Source organism: Silene latifolia, chromosome 8 (genome assembly GCF_048544455.1).
Source record: "Silene latifolia isolate original U9 population chromosome 8, ASM4854445v1, whole genome shotgun sequence".
Classification (NCBI taxonomy): domain Eukaryota; kingdom Viridiplantae; phylum Streptophyta; class Magnoliopsida; order Caryophyllales; family Caryophyllaceae; genus Silene; species Silene latifolia.
The window spans coordinates 77268483-77277720 of record NC_133533.1 but is presented as its reverse complement, the minus strand read 5'-3'; the positions used below and the strand labels follow the sequence as shown (position 1 = coordinate 77277720).

Genomic DNA, 9238 nt, shown 5'->3' with positions numbered 1-9238 from the left:
AAATAGAATGGAATTTTGAAAATGGAATTTTACAAAAAGTGATTTTTGAAAGGAAACAGATTTTACATTTACAGAAAATTGGACATTATTTAATTTACAAAATGAACTTTTGGAAAGGCTTTTTTTTTCTTTGTTGGAAAATCGAAATTTGAAAATCGGAAATTTCGGCATTATTTGGTTTACAAATGTGATATTTGAAAGGTTTGAAAATGAACTTTATTTATACAAAATATTTGATATTATTTTGTTTATAAATGAGGAATTTAGACACGTGATTGACTTGGAAAACACACATAATGTACACACACAAACATGCATTATAACAGCATGCTGAGTGCTTTTTATTAGGTTTTTGCTTAAAAGGTGGGTTGTCATATCAACCTATCATACCCTGGTCTGTGGAGAGGTCCGTGCCAAACATGAGTCGGGTTGGTTCCTAGTCCATTCGCTCGAGTACTGAAAGCTCTTGATAAAAACATGAGTAAAGTATCGCGGTATGGTTGACGTCAATCGATATCCATCTTTAGATGCAAATAGCAACTTGCACCCTCCAGACGGGACGATTGGTCGAATTGGTTGGGTTAAGCCTTGGAAGGCTGGCTAAACGACCTAAGAAGGTCGAGTAATGAAAACTGACAACTGTCTCATATAAACTATTCTCTAACCTTGTTCAAGTTTCACCCTAGGTAACACTACAGTTAGTCTAAGTGTATCATCCCCAGCGGATTCTCCAAACTTTGGACACAACCACCCGCGCCGCGCACACCCTTGCGTTGGTTTCGAGGCGGCGACACTTCTCCCACAGAATTCTGGCGCGAGGGCCGAGGCACGTCATGGGCCATTACCGATTTGAAAGACATTGAAAGCGGTGAAAGGTTTGACAAGCCTGCATTTGTGGAGTGGCCACCAATTTTTATGGAAAATTGGAACCGTTCGAATACTTCATATCATGTAAAGACACAAAGTAGTGACATGAACACTAATAAATTTGTTACGCTTAGCATTCTATATCTAGAATGACTCTCGTGATGCCAATGATCACGGATGTTCACAGAGATCTTGAGTAAGGGGTGAGATTACGTATTAGCAAGCTCGTTTATTTGAACACCTAATCTCGCCCGCCTCGACAGCATCCTCTACTAATGATCAGGGTAGTTGTTTATACTAGATATGTTGTCAATTGTATGCATGCTATGCAACATCCAGCATTTTAATCCTAGCATGTGAAATTAGACTAAATCGGTGAACACACAATTTAGCACTCAATTGAAGGTCAAAGTGGGAATTAGATTAATTACATGTGAATTGCCAAGTAAGTAAATCACACATAATGAATGAATTGCAATAGATGAACTACAAGAAATAAATTACAATTGAATTATAATGAATAATTGAATTTACGTCACAAGTATGCTTGAAAAAGGGATTTGAAAATAAAATAAAAGAATAAACGAATTAAAAGGAATATTAAAATATGTTGAATTAGCGGTGACAATAAGGATAATAACCGGTTAAAACCTAATTAGAAAGCCTACGTCAAAACAAGACGAGTTCAGAGGCAGAAACCACCTCGGAACAGGGACAACATCTGTTGCGCCCCTTAGAAGAGGCACATCAGTTCATGCGGCTTTTCTTGAGTTGGGTTCTGACTGTGAAAGTCAGACTCGTTAATTGTTATCATTGATTGATTGATTAGTATATATTATTGACATATTATATGCATCGGGAATAGTCATAAAGCAATAAAAACAAATTATTACAAGTTAGTTATTATGCGATGTCGGAAACGGGTTTATATACAAACTTCTAATTAGAGACGAAAATTAGGAGATAGAGCTGAATTAAAATCATATATCAAAGACGAATGCAAGAGACTTGATATGAACAAATCGAGCCTCTTAAATTCGGGTTCGAAGTTAATGACAAATGACAGGGCAGTCGTATACCTATCAAAAATAACTAACTAAACTAGTATATAGGTAGGGAAGTCAGGTCGATCTCCTCAGGAGGGCAAGATATATGTAAGAGTCCGTCTATTTGGTCACAAAATGGAGGTTTTTAATTGATTTTCTAAACTAAAAGGTGTAAACGAAAGAGAAGCAAGGAAAGAGCAGTGAAGGCAGAAAATAGAGATAAACTATCAATAAAAAAGGGACATGTCAGGACTTCGGTTCACTACGGTAGTCTAGTGACTCAACTGCAAATAACTTAGATAAATTAATGTGAGACGGATATGGAAAGATCCTTCCGGTCCACTATCTATCCTAGATTCCCACTAACTTAACTTCTGTCCTAGCTCGTCAGGGTAGTCTACTGTTTATAGCAGGTCTATTTAGTCCAATCTTCTGATCCAGGATTAAATTTAACCATATTAAAGGGTGACTCAGAAGCGTGGACTCAACTAAGTCGGTAAATAAAGTTTTATTGCTATGGGGACAGAGTCTCACAAATAATGCATCTAACCTATTCACTACATCGTCACATTTCTACCGTAAATTCCCTAATCGTAACATGAAATGATTTAGCTACTCATGCTATTAATATTGTCATGACTAATAACAATGAAATAACTAATATTAAACTTGATAAAACAACAATAAATGTGTATAAAAGAATTAGGGCAGAAATTAAAGAGAACAAAACAAGTAATTAAAGTAAATAAATGAAAGATTAATATTAAAGAAGAGAGATACGTTAAAATCGTAAGAATACGGCGTAAAGAACAACAAAATCCGAGCGAGAAATAATCCGAGAACAAAGTTACAGTAGTGAGTTTTTGAGAGAAGAGAGTGTAAAGCAGTAAACGTAGTTCCTCGATGAATAATAGATGATCAGATCCTTAATTACCTAATTATTGTGCGTTTAAATAGAAACAAGCTAAGTCCATAAGCTAAGAATAAGTTCACGGACTAATTAAAGCCCAAGACTAAACCACTCGATCGAGCAGTTTGAAATAGCTCTATTGAGTACTTCTCCAAGAATTCCACTCGATCGAGTAGAAATAGAGCTCGATCGAGTAACACCCAACTCCAGCACTGTCGATCGAGTAAAATAAACCACTCGATCGACCAACTCAGCCACAAAAACAACTCGATCGACCAATAAAAGGGCTCGATCGAGCGTCCTTCCTCTGAAACAGCTCCAACTCGTAGCCGACTGCTTCGTAGACTGTTCTGTCACGCATCACAATGCAAGATCTCACGCTGAAAAATCCCATCTCCTCGAAATGTATGAAAAGTAGGACGAAAATGGTACGATTCCACTACTTTCACGTTCATCCCTACAAAACGGACAAAACGAACCAAAGTAGCCAATTCGGGGCATAATGCGATATAAACAGTACAAAAGTACATGGAAATACGTGCTAAAATAGGCTAAAAAGACTATACAAAATGCACGTATCAAATCTCCCCAAACCGAACCTTTACTCGTCGTCGAGTAAACTAAAATGCAACTAATGGAACGGAAATGAAAACTCAGAGCTAGCTTAACTTGTCTACTTGAACTAGTTTAATGCAACAAAAATTAACAGTTACAGCTATGCAGTGTGACACCCTCATTTATTGCGGAAAAGTAAACACGTAATTCTAGAATAAAACTGCATGGATATGTTTGTAATAGGTTCATTTGGGTAAAAACCTGTAATTTTTAAAACCTGAACCTGTTATAAAGATATCCAAATTGGAAGGTGTCAAACATACAAGGTCTAACTAGAAGTTTCATAACATAACCATCGCTAAAGTCGCGAATAGCAAATTATACAACTAAATGTAAAGAGGGAGACATATGTCCCTAAAATGTATGTGACATAAAAAGGGTTTAAGGGTCACCATAAAATAAAGCCAATCTAGGTCCCAAGGTTACTTTGCTCGCTAGCTCGTCCATGTACCCCATATATGCATCACCTACCTGTCATTCGCATTTTATACAAATACGAAAGCCACGGTCGGGGGGAGTAACTCCGAGTTCTCCCAACCACGAAATGTCATAATTAATATAACATGTAAACATAAGAATATGAATACGAATCACACACTGCCTTAGCATATAGATGCTAAGGCAATCGTGCTTATCATGTGAACAACAATATAACGCCACATAGTCCTAGCATGTGAATACTAGACCGACTCATACTACACTATCATGTGAATCACATAACATCCAGGAATCCAAACTCTATCAACCATAGCCGGCTTGCATCTCACCTTCTATGATTCATAGAATCATCAAACAAGAAAGGGCAATATATCAAAGACAGGCATAAGTTCTTAGTACCGTCAATAGTCACTTTGTAACTCGAGTCTATACCACGAGGTAGGGAAGGTAATCGAACCGGTATCTTGGCTCAAATGGTTACTATTAAGAAAACATGGCCAAGAGACAACACAACCCTAGCCTAAAATCTGCGCAGACCTAGACATGCGGATACACACCACCGCACCCAAGACCCACAACTTTTTTTAAAACAAAGTGAAGTGAGTACCCTAAGGACACCACCGAAGGGTTGGCTAGTACTTAAGGTGACCCCATACTATCAAAATAAGTACCTGAGGTCATGCCCCAACTTGGATAAACATCCACTAGTCAGGAACACAAAGGCTATCAAGCAGTGAACATATACTTGTCAGAGACTATAAAGACCTATCTATGATGAAGGCCGAAATACTCACCTAGGACCTAGTCCCAGCTAGTCCCAGCTTGAATATTTTAGCCCACACCACACAAGACTCACCACACAAGTCAAGTAAGACACCCACTTAACCTTAAGAGGGCAAAAAGTCCTACTTATCAACATAAATTCTAGCAGTCTATCATGTGAAAGGCTTATAATGTCTATTTACAGCATACAATCCCAACAGAATCCTCAATATCAATAATAATCCAAATTCCAAACTAACCGACAATACCATAATCTATGAGAACAAGCTAAAATGGCAAAAAGACAAGAAGACTCAAGTATAAGGCAACCAATTCATCCAACAACCAACATGTGAAATGATAATTACGAATATCAAGGCATAACATAAAACCTCCAATAACAACTAATCTTACCTCAAAGACAAACCCTCGACCCGAGTCCCGCGACGGGTCATCGGTCAAATCGAGGTGATCAAGTTTAAACCTAGTTTGACCAAACTCGTTGGTCAACTGGCCCACTTCGTAGTCTTGGCCTACTTTGGCTCAAATTACAAATTTTATCGCTATATTATTCTCACGCTATTTCCAATTTCTATCATGTGAAAAATGAAAGTAAAACATTATCAATCACCTAAACACTTAACAAACAACAAGCACCACATTTACTACTAATGTGACATTAATTCGTCGAGTAACTCGGAATAGTTACCTTAAGCTAGCAAAGAGACAAGCAATAAACTTGAGAAAGCTTCTAAAACCCAAAATTACTCTTCATCTTCAACCACATATGAGTCACCTAAAATAATTATGTGAAGGGACGATATTAACGAATTATCGTTATATAAAATATGAGACGGAAATTAATTTAAATCAAAACATGTAAACATATTCATTAGCTACTGTCTTATGTTCATAAACCATTATGACCCTCCCTTTTGACAGGCATACCAAGAAAATTGTCACGACTTTTACACCCTAGAAATAGTCCCATAAAGCACCATTTTATCCGTCCCAAAACTGAGCCCAACTCAGCCTGTCACGGCTCCCAAAACCGAGGCCAAAACAGCCCACACGGCCTCCATTTCGACTTTGTCCCAAAACAATCAGGGGCTGCACAAAAAACGGTACCAAAACAGAGTTCAATCAATCCTAAACCAGTCCTAAACCGAGTCAAAACAGTCCCAAAATGTCCCAAAGTACTGCAGCGGACTTAAAAACAGTCCTAATTTACTGCACAATACCACAACTAAACAAGATCCCAAATAGCATCCCAAAACAATCCCTACATGTCAGTATACACCGTCTCAAATATACCACTTACTAGCTAGCATCCCAAATGATCCCTAGAGGTCAGTATACACCGTCTCAATCATCTCCACATATCAGTATACACCGTCTCAACTATACAACTGACTAATTAACATCCATAATGATCCCTATATATAATTATACACCGTCTCAACTATAAAAATGTACTAACCACTTTCAAAATACACAAATTTAACAAGTAATCTTGAGTAACCTATCATTATTACCTTTTTCCGATTGAACTAGTCATTTATGACTAACAAATATTCTACCAGGATAGTCTATTTTAGTACATACAACCGTCTTATAATAAACAAAGTTAAAAATATAAATTGTGTTTGTAAAAATACATAACGAAAATGAATTTTACTTACAACGGATTGACAGAACGATGAAAGCGAGACTATGGAACGAAAATCATTGATAACGGATGACAAACGGAGTGGCGGGATCAATTTAAAAAAAAAAAAAAAAAAAAAAAAAAAATTGAAACAGCGTAAAAGAAGAAAAAGGAAGGAGAAGAAGAAATTATACGTGAGAAATGAGGGAGCAAATTTCTGCACCGCTATTTATTATACGTCGTTTCTTAAATCGTTAAGAAACTTCGATCGTTATTAAAATCGTTTCGAGTTAAATTTAACCGATTTAAGTAAAAGTTTCAGTAATAAAACGGAATCAATAATAAATAAATTTAATGAGTGAAAATAAAATAAACTCAGCTAGTTAACGTAAATAATACAATATCAGCTTGAATCGAAATTATTAGCGATTTTTACAAAACTAACGGATATTAATAAAAATTGCTAATTTAGTGAAATAAGCTCAAAATAGCTAATTGGACGGTTTTGTTCCCAAAATCCATCTCGGGTTCACTTAAAACAACTTTCATAAGGACTCGTAAAGAAACGGAAATTATTAAATAAATAAACTCGAACTAATTTCAATAAACTCAAACTAACTTTAAATAAACTTATTAATGATTATTAAAATTAACGTATCGAATTATGATGAAATTAATTAATTAGCTAAGCATATATATATAAATCGTTAAATGATGTAATTAAATTCAAAATAGCAATTAAAAGAATTTTATCCAAACAATAAAATACGGGGTGTTACAATCACCCCATCTATTAAAAAGTTTCGTCCTCGAAACTTGAAAGTATAAATGAAAGGTTATAAAAATAAAACTGGAATTGGAATCGGTAACCAAAACATTTTAAAGGTTATTTATCGTAAGAATCGAAATTCTTTCAAGAACTTCAACTAAAATTTTCCGACAGAACCAGACTCTCATCAGAGGAACGGAAGTGTTCTCGTTACGTATTCAAGAACATCACATTCCAAATCAAAGATAAGGTCAAAAGGCAAATCATTTGTATAAATCAAAAATCAAAATACCTTCAAAAACATTAATGAAAAGTTTTCAAATGTATAAGTCTCATTCATGGAACGAAATTGCCCTTGTCGTGCACACAAGAACGCTAACCTTCCAAGTCAAAGACAAATTTAAAACCGAAAATCACTCGTCGACAAGAGTAGAACAAGTTACTAAACGTTTCTAATAACGAGTTCTAACATCCGATCAACGTTAAAATCAAAAGAAAAGGTAATTTACCCAAATTTTCTTTTGCAAAAAGCCAAAATAGAAATAAAGGTTTCACTTTTAAACCCAATTGGGGGTCAAATCCCTGAAAGTGTAACATTAAACATTGACAAAAGCATCATAATTAGATCAAAGTGAATAGAAATTGGATAAAATTTACAAAAATCTCAGGTTTAGCAACTCAAAACTATGATAAAGAAGTCTATACTCAAAGAGCAATTAGAGAATTAAATCGAATTTTCATTTTTTCAAATCTTTACAAGTAGGGAAAATTTTGTAATAGTAACATAAAATTTTAGCAACGAACCAAAAATGGTAGCTTGAAATATATAGAAATTGTACAAAAAGGAAAGTAACTTAGATAGCATAAAAACAAAGTATGTTAAGAGAGCTCAAACTTAAGCCACAAGAGAGCTATAATGAATTTCATAGGGTAAAAATTGAAGTCAAAATTATAAGGATGTCAAAGATAGAGTTTCACAAGCTACGAGTGTCAAACTTAAAGGAGGAGCAAGATGAAGTGAGGAAATGAGGTATGAACGGTAACACTTATGATCAAGGAGAAAGGGAATTTAGACACAAGGAAACGCCAGACACTCTTATCTCAAACAACAACATCACTCAAAACGGTTCCGAAAACTTCCTAACAACAAAACTCATAACCACATCACTCCCAAGGGTTTCCTCAATCGCTTATGTTACCTCATCCTATTCTATTCCCTGAAACAAGGTACTCCATTATAAGTGTGATCTCATCGCTCCAAATCCTCAAACATCCAGAAACAACTTTCACAAGCCTAAGGTCAAGGTTTCCAACAAAGCTATATTCGTATCCAACTAGTGTCAACTATGGATTCCTCCAAAAAGGTAAACCTTCAATCAAGAATCCAAATACCAAGCTCTAAACTCCAAGAGAACGTTTCTCTAATATTCCACAAGGCTCTCATTTCAAAACAAGGTAGTATCATATCAATCCCAAAATCTGAAAAATCAATAGGATCTCAAGTTTCTCTATCCTTTTACTTATCAAGGATTCCCAAAAGCGGAACTACACTCAGCTACACTCAGCTACGACATCATCCCATCATCTCAAGTACTCAATGCGACCTCAAGGTCTATACAACTATAGGGTTAACAAATTCTTCTCAATACTAAGTCTCTCTCAACTCAAGAACTCTCAAGAGCCAACTAATAATCCCACATTAGCTTTTCTCATATGGTCATACCCATTATCAAACTCTCATGTCCAAAGTGATTATGAAAGCCAATCACAACTCGACTTACTTAGTCATTCCTATATCCTCAAACCCACCATTCAGTTTCATCCATTTTAAGTCAAAAGTACTAAGCACTAATATCCCAAACATAAACAACAATGCCATGTTCCATAACTTTAATCACATAGGCAACTCATTCCTAACACAAAGAATCCACCAATCGATTATACTTACTTTGTCAAGGAACTAGGTATAAGAATCACTAAGTATGTCTCATCACCTTACCTAAGTCTTTCTAACATCACGACTTCGCAAAGCCGGGTTAAGGGTCGAACAAAACAATCATCTCAAAAGAAAGAGTACTATAAAAAAGGCGTTAAGGAAGGGTAAGCAAGGAACAAAGAACAAGTTAGGAGTACAAGACTAGCTTTTAAAGTAAAACAGAAGGGAGTTTAGAAGGAGGATAAGC

The 9238-nt window shown here is 35.7% G+C and overlaps 1 long non-coding RNA gene across 1 annotated transcript; it reads right to left on the bottom strand.

Annotated features, from left to right (window-relative positions):
- Nucleotides 1-3705: 3705 nt before the first annotated feature.
- LOC141594423 (uncharacterized) lies at nucleotides 3706-5590 on the bottom strand. The gene is made up of 2 exons (XR_012522190.1): nucleotides 5348-5590; nucleotides 3706-3909 (listed from the first exon to the last, which is right to left on the bottom strand). It is a non-coding gene; the product is annotated as an uncharacterized LOC141594423 (long non-coding RNA).
- Nucleotides 5591-9238: the final 3648 nt, after the last annotated feature.